Source organism: Mirounga leonina, unplaced genomic scaffold (genome assembly GCF_011800145.1).
Source record: "Mirounga leonina isolate KUSES-001 unplaced genomic scaffold, KU_Mleo_1.0 Mir_175, whole genome shotgun sequence".
Lineage (NCBI taxonomy): Eukaryota > Metazoa > Chordata > Mammalia > Carnivora > Phocidae > Mirounga > Mirounga leonina.
In genome coordinates this window covers 17,556,553-17,571,306 of record NW_023270453.1, presented here as the reverse complement: position 1 = coordinate 17,571,306, position 14,754 = coordinate 17,556,553, and positions in this window count along the sequence as shown.

Sequence of the window (14,754 nt, the reverse complement as noted above, 5' to 3'; positions counted from 1 at the left end):
AAGGAAGGAAGGAAGGAAGGAAGGAAGGAAGGAAGGAAGGAAGGAAGGAAGGAAGAAAGGAAGGAAGGAAGGAAGGAAGGAAGAATTCTTGCGAGCCCAGTGGCAGTTAGGTGGTTTGTCAAGTTTCAAGAATGTGAAGACAGAAGGAGCCCCAAGAAGTTCAGCCAGAGATGTGGCTATTACTGACCTAAGGAGATGTTACTGCCCATGTTTCAAACCAGGAGTCATCTTTCTGCTCCCCACGGTGGCTCCTAGTGTCCAGTCACTCTGCTGGCCCTCAGCTGCCAGGCATTGGGGGCCTTTGATGTGCTCATCCAGCAACAAGACAACATCAAAAGGAGCACTTACTCTGGTGGCGAGTGCACAGACGCTGTTTCACATGCCCTTTGCTAAGCGCCTCTGAGTTTGGAGTCTCTGGGGCTGATTTTAAAAGCAAGTTCCCGAGGAAAGAAGCCAGAAAGTTCTCTGGAAACAGTAGCGGGAGCTAATCTCTAATAAAACAAAACGTTACCATTCATCTGGAAAGATTTCATACATCAAATGCCAGTTCAATAAAGAAGACAATTTGATTAACTGATGCTGATTTCTTTTTTACTATTGACTTTGAAAGGAGTTCACAGCTATAAAAAGGCCAGGCACTGACTTGAAAGCTGTAGACACTGAAGAGAGAACTGAGGATGTATTGACAAGGGGATGCACATAATAAACATGCTTGTGGAAACAGACTGAATGAGTGCTGATGAATTTTAAATAACATGGAAGAAAAGGAACACAAAACAGTAAATAATAAATTCAAGTTCCAATCCCAACATTGTGTAAAACTTACTTATTTAATATGTACAGGGCGTGGACCATTAATTTTTTTTTTTTATTTGAGCATAGTTGACACCCAATGTGATGTTAGTTTCAGGTGGACGACATGGTGATGCAACTTCTCCGTTACGCTGTGCTCATCACATGTAGACTCAGCGATACTGTGAGAGGGTGGCATCTTTCCTGAGCTTCCTCTGCAAGGACCATCTGCCACCACGCCACACTATCATAGTATTGCTGAGTCTATTCTCTGTAATATTCCACTGTTTATATAAACCACATCTTCTTTATTGGTTCATCTACTGATGGACAGTTGGGCTGCTTCCATATCTTGGCTACTGTAAATAATGCTGCAATAAACATAGAGGTGCACGTATCTTTTCAAATTAGTGTTTTCATTTCTTTGGGTAAATAGCCAGTAGTGGAGTTACTGGATCATAGGGTAGCTCTATTTTTAATTTTTTGAGGAACCTCCATACTGTTTTCCATGGTGGCTGCATCAATTTACATTTCCCCCCATAGTGCACGAAGGTTCCTTTTCCTCCCGCGTCCTCGCCAACACTTGTTGTTTTTGATCTTCGCCATTCCTGCAGGTGTGACGTGATATCTCGTTGTGGTGTGGATTTGCATCAAAACCTGGCATGGACCATTTATTTGAACACAGCTGACAGCTATCTTTTGTTTCGTGGTAGCTAGAGATGCCCTTGGCCCACTCCTTCTCCAGGTTTTGCCCGAGGCCCGGAGGACCCCAGTTTGCACAGTTGGATGGCACTTTAAACCAGCATGCAACCTCCCTCTTGAAGCCCGAAAATCCAGGTATGCTGGAAGTGTTGTCTCACATAGAAACCTGGAGGTGGGGGGGCCCAGACGGAGGAGGAACACTCAGTTCTATGAAGACCCGAGATAGCCATTCTCTGTCATCCCTAGGTGTAACCCGCCATCTTCGTGGTGCAAGAAGTGACTGGAGTACCAGTCATCACATCTATGTTCCAATTACCAGGATAAGGGGGCATACAACAAGACACATTGTAAGGAACACACCTAGAAGCTGTCACATGGCACTTTCCTTGCCATTTAGCATCGATTTAGGGGATCTATTATGGACAGTCATTCATCAAGATAAAATCCAGGAGTTGTAACATCAAGAGAAAGAATATTAGAGGACAATTATCAGTCTCTATAGGGATGAGAACAATTGATGTGGAGAGAGTGCTCAGCCTGTGGACAATGAACAGTAAAATGGAAAATCATGAAAAAAAAAATGTTCAGGTTGGTAGACAAGATTCTAGGAAGAGCAGGATGCTGTGGGCAGGCCTGAGACCTGCGAAGTTGACAGAAGGAAAGCTATTAGAGATGAAAAGACCTGTGGATCCTGATGGAAATGATCCAGAAAGATGAGCGTAGGGGGGAGCTTTTCTCACAATTGCTGTTGGTTCTTACAATTGTAAGAATTTTGGATTCATCTCTTTTGACATCTAGCAAAAAAACTGAAAAAACTTGAATCATGCCTTCAATCATTCCCTCGGCAGACATTTATTGAGCTATAAATATGCTGCCAGTCCCTGGAAATCAGCGAATAGGATACTCTTCCCCTTGATTTGTTAGCACATATTGCTAGTTAAACAGATGATTTCAACCTGTTCTCTAGCCAGTAGTCAAACTGGTGTTTACAGTCGTTGCCGCAACAACGGATTGTAGACAGTCGATTTCCGTAGCTATCCCCAGGAAAATAGTAAATAAATGTGTCTAGACTCGCGCATATGCACTATCACTTTTACTAATTGATCGAGTCATCCGGACATTCTCGCCTCTCAACGGCATAGAGTTGAGTGGAGGTTTTCGTGAGTCACAGAACTGAACAGATGGACGTGTGGTTTTCACTTGGCAATTGATTTGTGTGGTGTTTAATTCATTTCAGGACTTTTAAGTGGTGCATAATTTAGGTTAAAACTTCTGAGCCGCTCTTGACTGCGAAGGGGCCTCTCCTCACCGAACAGGTGTCTATGACCATGTGCTTCTGCTCTGCATCCCTGATTAACACCAAACTTCGCCAGGAAACTCTGGAAAAGATTTCCTCTGTATTTATTTATGAGATTTATGCTGAGCATTTACAATCACCGTAGCTCACGTCTCTGGGGAAGAATGGGCATATCGACAAAACAAGGCACCGGAGAACAGAAATGCAGCCCAGTTAAAATGAGGCTGCCAATCTCCACAGAGGCCGCGGGACAATTTGACCAGAGTTCTTGCTGTTTATCCCAGGTGGTTCTACTTTGAAAACACCAATGCCAGTTTCTTGTAGACTTCTTAAAAAGGCACGTCATAGTGGTAAGTTAATTTAGTGGATTGTATTGCAGAGTTTTAAAGTAGAATAGCATAGAATATAATAGATTAAAATATCATGGAATTTATTGGAACTGGATAGGATGGAATAAAATAGAAAATATCAGGGAATATGGTTTCAATAAGGGTGAGAAAGGTTTTATAAAGCTCCGTGGGCAAGTTGATGTTCCCAGTGGTTGAAGACCATGGTGGGCCTAGAAGGAGCAGTGATAGACCATCTTCTGTTCGTGTTATATATGGTGACAGAGATGTTCCTTCCTTCCCTGCTTTCTCCTTCCTTCCCTCTTTCCTTCCTTCCCTCCCTTCCTTCCTTTTATTCTTTATTTTTTTTTCTCCACTCTTATTTTGGGTCACAGTTGCAAAGACATTCACTCCAGTGGGGACCATCCCTCAGATGTTCACTACAAACAGAACAGGAAGGTAATTACTACATTTAGAATTCTGTCTTCCAATTCTAAAGAAGTTGTGTAACCTTTCAGAAGTAGGGAAGTACAGCTTCCAGTGAACTTTCACTCATGTAATTAGGAAGGATCAATGTACAAACTTAGAAAGTCCTGATTTCCCCTCCTTTGGTCCCACCACCTTTGCAGAAATGTAAGCCTTTAAAAAAAGATCACTCGACAGCTCTCTCTTCCCTCCTGAAAATAAAATAAAACTTCCTTGTGCATCTCAGGAACAAGTGTTTGAGTCCTAGTCACTGACCTGCACAGTGAGCTAGATCAAGCGTTGGATCTGGAATCCAAAAGGAGTGCCTCATCAATCCACTTATTAAACACTTACTAAGCAAGTCACCAGAAGGTGACAGAAATCAATTTGGACAAAAATAGGTCAAGTTCCTGCCCTAATGGAGTTTGCTATCCAGAAGGGAAGCAGACATTAATGGGACAATTAAAAAAACAAAAGTATGGTGCCCACTGTTGACAGTGGGAGGCCGTGTGCGTGTGGGGCTGAGGGTCTCAGGAAGATCTCTACTTTTCTGCTCTATCTTGCAGTGAACCCAAAAGTGCTCTAAAAAATAAAGTCCACTTAAAGACGAAACAAAGTAATAACGATAGCAGCAAAACAATATAAAGTTATAATCATGAAAATGCTAACATGGAGAAGTACCTAAAGCCACAGGAGGGTATTTTTTAGTGATCTCATTTTTCCTGTTGAACCTGAGGTCAAAGGAGAGAGGTGGTGTTGGCCAGGCAAACAGGTAATGTTCTGGCCGGAGAGGGGAGCATGTCCGGAGCCCTGAGGGAGGAGAGGGCAGCGTTGGGAATGCTCAAGGAGGGGGAGGACCCCTGCCCCGTGTGGCTGGACCACAGTCTGAGAGAGAGGAGGGAGCAGGCGGGAAATGATCCCGAGGGAGGAGACCAGGTGAGGCTGTAGAAGCTTGAGAAGGATTTTGATTTTCATGCTGGTGGGAAATTATTTAAGACTTTGAAGCAGGGAAATCCTGTGATTACACTGGCTTCTTCTAAACATTCTATCCCCACTGTATTTTGTTTACTGGGGCAGACATTGCCAAGAAGTGCACAGATCAGCGAATTTTTACACGTGTTCCTGTGTCACTTCACCACCCGGATCAGAATGGAGACTCCCATCAACCACTGGGGACTGCCTGACTGTTCCCGGTCAACGCCACCTCTACCCCTCTGCAGTTAACTCTGGTCTGACTCCACCACCGTAGGAACCAATTGCTGATGTGCGTGACCTGATGAACTTCACAGATCTCATGTGGAGCAGGAGAAACCACACACAATGTGGACACTGTGATTCCAGCACTGTGAGGCTCAGGCTTTCTGAAGGAGTTGTTTGGCTTCATTCTAGAGTCTGGAGTGGAGAGAGGCAAAGGGCTTGGCAGTAAGCAGGAGGAAAGACCTTCCTTACCATGAAGGAGGGAGTGGGGTGAGCGGTGGTGTGTGTGGGGGTTGCAAGCCGCTCCTTGCAGCAGATCCCCCAGTGGGAATCCTCACCCTGCCCCCGTCCAGTTCTGAAATCCGGAGGGTGGGGCCGAACAGCCGGGCACCTTGAGTCCCTCGTCTGCACGTGGGGAGGCTGATCATGGTGCCGCTCTTGGTTTCATGTGAAGCATAAATCAGGTAAGAGACATCCAATGCGTGGACGGTGTCCAGCATGTGGCAAGTGCCATCTGAGCATTGGCTCTTGTTGTGATGAGGGACATTTGCAGGTACTGTCTTCAGCATTGAGAGTTTACCTGGCACGCACGCTGCATTGCGTGAAAGAGGAACACAACCCAGGAGACACACATGTGGGGAATTTTGCCATCAAGGTTTCATGAAATCATATATCGACTTAGAGAAACACATTAGAAAAGTATCTTTGACACCAAAAGGCACATCCGTGGTTAGGGGACAGTCCAGCAAATACAGCCTATATTCTCAATCTCTATAAAACATTTTTATAAATTTCCCTTTATCTAGTGGTGGCTACTTTCAAAATTGCTGGTGCTGCTGCCTGGAGTATGAAATTAAATACCTTTTTGCAGAAAAAGCCTCCAGCTGATTTTTCTCTTAAATAATATGGGGTGATTTTTAAAAGACCTCAGACACACAAAATGCTATCTTTTTTTAGGGCTTTAGGAAGGGGTTTTCAGAAAGAGTGAAGCAAACCCAAAATAAAAGAACCTTTCTCTTCCTTCCTTTTTTTTTTTTTTTTTTTTTTTAAACATTTTAAGCAAACTGTGTATATCTGGACTCTGCCAGGCTGGTGGGATTTCTTTCTGATTAGAAGACGAATCCTATTTTTGGATTCCCCTCTTTCTCTATATCGGTTTTTATTTCTTAAAAAAAGAAAAAGGGTGAGCTGCCTGCCAGGGCATGGATCCTGGTCTTAATAGAGAAATCCGAAATCTAGGCCAGCGAGAAAACAAGTCTTTGAGGTTTCCACGCTTCACTGCGGGACGCACTTGGCCTTAGCCTGCAGCCCACCGTTGGAAAGCGGGTCTCCCGCGCGCGGGCCCTGCCCTGCTGGCCCCAAGCCCGGCGCTGCGGGTCTCATTAGCTCTGCAGGAATTCTCAACCCACCTTCAAATGTGGACCCACACGAGCCTGTCTGCCCCTGCTTTTCAACCCTCTCGGGAAGCAGAAGGGGAAGCTTTCAAGAATCCCAGAGGGGCTGGCGCTAGGCTTGGAACAAGAACGAGAAATCCAGGTAGCAAGACATCAGTGAGGCAGACAAAGGGAAAAGGCTCACGCTACTCCTAGAGATTTCTGAAAGTAACTCTGTGTGTATTTTGAGACCAGGGGAACAAAAGGGGGAGGATCCACTTTTAAGGACGGAAGGAATGGAAACTCAGGTCTACCATGAGACACGGGTGGTGCTCCCCATTATCTGAGTACTGCTCCTGAGTAATAGTCTTTGCAGAACAGGGAGTGTTGTGCTTTAGTAGACCCTTCCTGACAAAGGACACCAGGGAATCTACAGCATGTGCAGAGTCCTTCCCTTGGGGCAGGTTGTATCCACAGGAGATGCTGCACCCCTTCGAGCCATCCCTGCACCTGTGCTGGGCCCAACTGGTGGGAGGTCCACGGCTGTCTTTGGATCCGCCTCACTGATGCTCCTCTCTCCCCAGCTCCGAACGTCCTTTGGCCCTGAGCCTGGCTCTTCTTCCCCATGCATTTCTCCATCAGTTGTGGCTGGTTTGCTAGCTCTGCTCTGAGTAGGTCTGCATGCTGGTTGGGAGAGGGAAGGCAGCATCTTATAGGGTGGTTGCTGGTCTAGCACCTCCTTCCTTCTCCCAATCAGTCTTGAGTTTTATTGCAAATGAACCCCCGATCTAAACCCTTTAATAAAGAGGGCACGTATTGAATGGAGCACTGGGTGTTATACGCAAACAATGAATCGTGGAACACTACATCAAAAACTAATGATGTATTGTATGGTGATTAACATAACATAACAAAATTAAAAAAAAAAAAAAGAGGTAGCCTGGCTTAGGTGTGTGCCAAGCCTCAAGGAGGGAGTGGTGCGGCCAGGCCCCACGGAGGGTGGGGAGAAAGCACTGTCCCAACCACAGTAAAGAGCTCCGAGCTTCAGTTCTGGGGTGGCCTCACCTGAAGCCCAAGCTAACCTATAGATTATTACCCTAACTCATTTGTATTTCACTTTAAATTAATTAAAATATTATACATATCACATGCTCATGACACTAACCTAGAGTAAGTTTCAATCCTGACATACCTAACTTTCAAGGACACAGGAACCCACAGAAACAAGGATTTATAATTAGCATGATAGCTGCTAATAAAATAATATGGCCTCCAAGCAAAAGGACTTAACCGTCTCTGGTTTTTCACATACTGTGAGGTTCTAAGCCCTGAGACCAATTTTACTGTGAGTGTAAGCTCATGGTAGTAGGTGGAATTAATTTTCTGCCTCCCCAAGCATCTTGCATTCTTCAACTGAATAGTCCTAGCTTTGAGAATATTTAGTTTGGAATCCTGTCTCAACCGCCTGTTACCAGTCTTACAAACTTAGTCAAGTTACTTAAACTCCATGCCTCAGTTTACTTTTCTGCAAAATGTGCATGACAAAAAAATATTTAACTCATAGGTTGTTCTGAGAATGAAATCAGTAAGTGGGTGAGATGTGCTTGGGTCAGAGCCTGGTCCACCATGAGAACTAGTACACGTTAGCTCCGCTGGGGTTGTGGTGGTTGCTCTTATTATCATTGTAGATGGATGAACTACATAGTCATTGCTCTTCCTTTGTAAAAAATCATCCCAGAATCGAGTTGCACATTCCGGAGACTCTGAAACTCCTTAGTGTGGATGGATGGCCTGTCTGTTAGTCACATGGCACATCTGGAAGACTGCCACGCTGGATCCCTTAATGACCCTGCCATTCGACCTAAGTTAGACTGATGGGCAGTGATAAAACTTTGGGTCAGGGGAGTTCAAGAATCATTCTTGTAAAAGATAACCAAAAACACTTATCAAGAAAAGATGACCTGTAGTAATTAAAAAAAAAAAAAAAAAAAAAGCCAAACTTCTAGGAGAGTGAACTCAATACCTACAAATGATATCAACCATTGGATCAGAACACTGACCCTGGAATCCACTCACATGTTTCCAGTCTCAAGGGCAGTCCATTCCCACTGGCTTAAACACTGACCCTATCATTGTAGGATCAGGTCCTGCTCCAAGTTATAAAGACTAGGTGCCATGCGATCTTTTGTCATCTGGAGAGGCTGGGAAAGAGAAAATCTTTTAATTATCAGCTCGGCCAATCCTGCCTCCTTCAGTTAAGAGTTTATGCTTCAGCATATTTATTTCGTTTTGCATATTTTCACAGGCAACAAACAAATGCCATTGAATATTTTAATATTTTGGCTGTGATTCTCCTTAGCTAAGTCACTTAGCTCATTAGGTGCATGGTATAGACTGACTTGTGCCCCCCACAAATCCCTATGTTGAAGCCCTAACACCCTGTGTGGCTGTATTTGGAGATGGGGCCCTTAAGGATTAGTTAGGATTAAATGAAGTGATCAGAGTGTGACCCTGATCCAATGAAAAGATGAAAAGACACCAAAGAGGCGTCTCCCCTCTCTCTCCACTCATGCAGAAGAAGGACCTCGTGAGGACACAGCATCTGCAAGACCGGAAGGGAGGGTCACCAGGAACCAAACCAACCGGCACCTTGATCTTGGACTTCCAGCCTCCAGGACTGTTAGAGATTAATGTCTGTGATACTCTTTTATGGTGGCTGAGCTAACTGATACAGCACCTTCCCAGTTTCACATGATTTCAGGCACCAGAAGACTCGCCAGACTCTCTGCTTCCCCATAACTGGAGAGCCTTTCCTCAAGCTTTTGTAACTTCTTCCTCCTGTTTCTTGATGCTTCAGAGAGAGCGCCTCCCACTGACACCCTCCTCTGGGCCATTCCTGTTTCCTGAGGCTCTTCAAGACTTTACTAAAACTCTTCTCAAGGCCCTCAGAGCTTCTACACACTGCTGTCCTAAAGCCAGTACCCCATATATTAGGCATTCTCTGGCAGCACCTTGCTTCTGGGTACCCCCATCTACTCTGGTTCTCTGTAACTACATAACACATCATCCCAACGTTGAACGGCATCCAGTGAGAACAAGGCTTTATTTCGTTCCTGGATCTGTGATTTGTGCAGGCCCTGGCTGCGGGCTGTGGTCTGGGGTAATCTGTGAGGTTGCACTTCTAAGATGTGGTCTGGGGTAATCTGTGAGGACCCACTTCTAAGATAGCACCCCATGGTGGCTGGCAAGGTGGTGTGGGGTGTTGACTGGGAGCTTGGCTGTGGTTGAGGGCTGAGGGCTGTGGTTACTATTCTGTGGATCTCTCCTTGGGTACTTGGACTTTCTTCCCAAAGAGAAGAAGTAGGGGATGATAGTTTCTTGGGATCTGGACCTAGAATCTGGAAGTTTCCCTTCTACCATATTATATTGGTCAGGCTGATGCAGAGCTCAGATTCAAGGGGAGTGAACAGACACCCCAAGTCTTGATAGGAGTAGTGTTAGGAATTTTGGCTATGTTTTAAAACTAACAACATATTTTAAAAAGGCAAAAAACTTAAAAAGTCATATTTATTAAATTCGAGAGCACAATACCCTCAACGACAGGGGTATTGTTACACATTTTAAAAAATAAAAGCCACTTTTAATCATATTATTCCTTTCAAAGTAAAGAGTATGCCTCAAGAACGCAAAAATTACATCAGCTAGCCCATACACTGATGCCTGTATTTCTGGTTCTGTGACAGTGGTTCACTTAAAGACATGGAAATTTTAAAGATTTCATCCCAGCTAAGGGTCAACTCCAATATCTTGTTTCCTCATCTTTGAAGTAAAAATAGAATCAACCCTACAACTTGACCTTATGACTCCTTGACTGTAACTAACCCATGTTCCTCCAAAGGTTTTATGTTCCATCACTTAAGCCATGGAGCTCAAGTTGCAATGTTTTAAAGTATATAACCAATAATTTATAAATAACTGTAGCTTTAAAAAAATTTATATACTCTCAAAATGAACGTGACCTCCAGGTTCAAATACCCAAGGAAATGGCTTCTTGGAGGGTCTGACATTATAATATTAAATTTAATTTTAAATTTGCATTTAATTTGCAGTTGCGTTTGGAACCACTTATTGCCAGGCAAAGCCCTTTTTCTCCACAGCCTTTATGCCTCTGATGTACTGCTCCATAAAGATGCCACTGGAATCCCTCACCTTTCTACCAGGGGTCTTTAAGTAATTTTAGAAACATCTTTTATCTCTGACATTTTGAATGCAGAACAAGAGACACAGATGCCTCAGTCAGCTGCTCAAGGACACACAGAAAAGCCCTTCTCTCTTTACAAGTGTCTTCTTCTCAGTGCCAAGCAGAGCTGTCTAATTGACACTTTGCTTTGAGAAAGCACCTGTTATTGGTACCTGAATTGGTCTAGACTGAAGAGCAAACCCATAATTTGTGAAATATATTTTCTCAGAGAGTTAGTGTCAGATGTTTCTCCAAGTTAATCATAGTCATTGATACTTAAGTCATTGATACTTCACTACTTTCTTGAAATTTTTTAAAGATTTTTATTTATTTATTTTTTGAGAGCGAGAGAGAGGCATGAATGGGGGGAAGGGGCAGAGGGAGAGGGAGAAGCAGGCTCCCCGCTGAGCAGGGAGCCCGATGTGGGGCTCGATCCCAGGACCCCAGGATCATGACCTGAGCCTAAGGCAGACGCTTAGCCAACTGAGCCACCCAGGCGCCCCTACTTTCTTGAATTTTTATGCCCCAACTGGGTAGCCTCATCTTACCTTAGAGATGATTAGCAGATCACCAGGTTAGCTAATGGTTTCCCTCTAAAAAATACATTCTATAGCATTGTATGTTCTTAGGAATTCAGCATAACTCCTATATTGATATTTATGATTTATCTTTTGCATGCTTTTATTTATGCATATATTTTAAAATATTTCTTTATTTTAGAGGGAGAGAGAGAGAGCTCAAGGGAGTGGAGGGAGGGGCAGAGGGAGAGGGAGAAACTCAAGCAGACTCCCTGCTGAGTGGGGAGCCCAATGTGGGGCTTGATCTCAGGACCCTGAGATCATGACCTGAGCCAAAATCCAGAGTCAGCTGTTTAACCTACTGAGCCACCCAGGCGCCCCTATTTATAGTTTTTAAAAGCTTTATTTTTTTAGGGTACTTTTAGGTTTACAATAAAATTGAGAGGAAGGTACAGACACTCATATACCCTCTGACTCCACACTATTAATGTCACTCACCAGAGTGGAACGCTGTTTGCCAAGGATGAATGCCAACTGACCATCATCACCCAGGTTTCACTCTTGGTATACCTCCTGCAGCTTTGGACTAATGGGTCTGGATATCTGTATAATGACATGTATCTATCCATTATAATATCCTACAGAGAATTTTCACTGCCCTAAAAGTCCTCCCTGCTCCACCCGCTCATCTCTCCCACCCCTATTTACAACAGTGATCTTTCTATTATTGTTACAGCTGTACCTTGTCCAGAATGTCATAGAGTTGGAATTCTACAGTATGCAGCCTTTGCAGATTGGCTTCTTTCACTTAGTAATATGCATTTACGTTCCCTCCATGTCTTTTAATTGATAGCTCATTTCTTTTTACTGCTGAATAATATTCCTTTGTCTGGATGGACCACAGTTTATTTATCTATCCACCTTGGTTACCTCCAGGTTTTGGCAATTATAAATGAAGCTGCTGTAAACATCCATGTACAGGTTTTGGTGTGGACATAACATTTTTAACTCTTTTGGGGTAAAGACCAAGGAACATGTAATTTATTTTTATGATCAGAAAAATGCTAGATTTTTTTGTGATAGAATTTAAATCAAATGATACAATTCTGCATTATTAAAAATCCGATAGAAATATTCTTTTCCTTTCAGAGTTGTATCATATTCTGTGTCTGTGTGTTCCATACAAATAAGTAGAATAGTAAATGCATACACGTTTATCTACCTATCTATAATTTTTATCCCAGCAAAAGCAGGGCAGAATGCTTTGCTGCTTCTGGATCTGCAGCAAGTCATCTCTTCATTTTATATTTGGGGATACGCAGAAATAACAGGTTACTTTTTAGGAAATTCAATCGCACTGCTGGGTTCCTTCATAGAAGTACAGAACTTGGTGAATAGATGGCCATAATGTTGCACTGAAGGCTGAAATTGCTCAAATAAATGTTACTTTAGTGTTAAATTACATTTCCTGCATTTCTTTACCCATCTATCTCTTCAAACTATATATTTAGGGATTATTTCTCAGAAATCCACTTCAATTTAATGTAAATGCTATTTAAAAAAATGCATAATCCTCTTTTCCTCATTTGCTATCCAAAAGTTATTACTAGTATTTTTCCTTAGACTTGTCATTTTATAACAAAATGACATCGTTCTTCCTTTAACATCACATACTAATATCTCAGGAAGGGCTATGGATATACATTCTTCATTCAATTTACTTTTTTTTTTTTTTAAGATTTTATTTATTTGTGAGAGAGAGAATGAGAGACAGAGAGCATGAGAGGGAGGAGGGTCAGAGGGAGAAGCAGACTCCCCGCTGAGCAGGGAGCCCGACGCGGGACTCGATCCCGGGACTCCAGGATCACGACCTGAGCCGAAGGCAGTCGCTTAACCGACTGAGCCATCCAGGTGCCCCTCAATTTACTTTGAAACAATACTCAAGTACTATAGAAAAACAGTGCATTGTACGGTTAAAAAATAATAAAACCCTGGAAGGAGGAAAACTTGGTTTGTTGGAGGCAAGTGTTTTCGTGATTTATTGCATATACTTTAGCTGCCTCTTCTTTTCAGCATACTTAATACCAAAAACCATGACAAACATGACAGGTGATCTTAACTTGGAGGATCCATGAGTGTGTCTGTGCCTCCTTGAAATCCTGAGTTATCAACCATGAATATCTAACACTGACCTCGCCTGTGAACCCCTGTGCCTTGGATAATCTACACAGCAGCCCTCTGAGTTGGGGACTGTGGTTAATAGCACAGATTCATGGGTGAGAAAGCTCTGGGGTTCTATGATCTGCATTTCAGGAGTTGGACAGAAGACCCCATGGAGAAGAACATCCAATCCCCCTAAACGAGATGAGCTTCCCTTTACCATCCTGCTATAAATGAAGAGAGGTAGTCATAAACTTGTCCTCCCACAAAAGTAACCAAAAGTGCGGATGCATATTTATTAAATCAAATGTCAACTCTGTGAAACCATTTCTTGTTACATTTCATAAGATTTAGAAGTATGAGCAGCCTTAGGAATTCCCCGGTTTAATCTCTGGCTTCCGTGCTCTGAAATCAGACCTAAAAGAGGTGACTCGTATGGCTAGTCAATGGCCTTTGGAACAGTGTCCCATCACCTTGTTAAACTATCCTCCAAATTGGGAGGCTTTTGTTTGGATGAGCTCTGCCTCAGTTGGTAAGACACTGGTGTGTCCGCTGCTGCATGTGGGTGTGGGGACAAGGGTGAGTTGTGTGTTCTGAGTGAAGGATGGCGAAGCAGGTTAGCATGGGGATTCCAGGTGGGGTCCTGTGCTCCTACCACCTTTGGAGGCGGGGGGGGGGCTGTTTCAGGAAATAACTGTGGGAGCGATGGGACAGGTGGAGTGCAGAGGGGCTCCTCTCCTTGCCTAAGGCTGGGGAGGGGGACTGTGGCCCCAGGGCAGTGGCCTTGACCCTGCTACAGCCAGGACGGGGAGGACAGAGACCCAGAGACCCATCACATTTGTACTATTTTTTTTTTTAAAGATTATTTATTTATTTATTTGAGAGAGAGGATGAGAGGAGAGAGAGAGCACATGAGAGGGGGGAGGGTCAGAGGGAGAAGCAGACTCCCCGCCGAGCAGGGAGCCCGATGTGGGACTCGATCCAGGGACTCCAGGATCATGACCTGAGCTGAAGGCAGTCGCTTAACCAACTGAGCCACCCAGGCGCCCCATTTGTACTATTTTAATTTCAAATCACACAACATTTCTCTGACAGAGTACTCGTGATGATTTACTCATCAGCGGCTTGAAAAATGTTCTCTGAATGCATGTGGCAAAAGGGTTTGTTGGGACACTGATCATCTTCATGTATTTCCCTCGGTTCTGCTTACATTTTACCAACAGCCATTCAGCACTTTCAACAAAATTCAGTGACCATGTCAACATATCAACAGGTTTCTGAACCTTTTCTTTGATAGAAAGATGGTACTCTGCAACCTTGACTTGCACCCAAAACTTGGAATCCAGGTGAATAACATTTCCTTGTCTTCTGAGGGGGTCCTTGTCACCAGAGCACTGGTGGGACCAGTGACTTTGTAATGTGTTCTTTTTCTTTTCTTTTTCTCCGGCTTTACTGAGGTGTAATTGACAAATAGAAATTGTGTCTTTTTAAAATATACAACTTGATAATTTGATATACGTATACATCATGCCATGGGATGTCATTCAGGCTTAAAAGATCCTGCCATCAGTGCTCTCTGGGATGGACCGAGAGGGTGTTGTGTAAAGCGAGGTGCACTGAATACAGAAGGACAGGTTGGGCATGGACCCCCTGATAGGAGGAGTGTGACTCAGTGTTCAGTTCA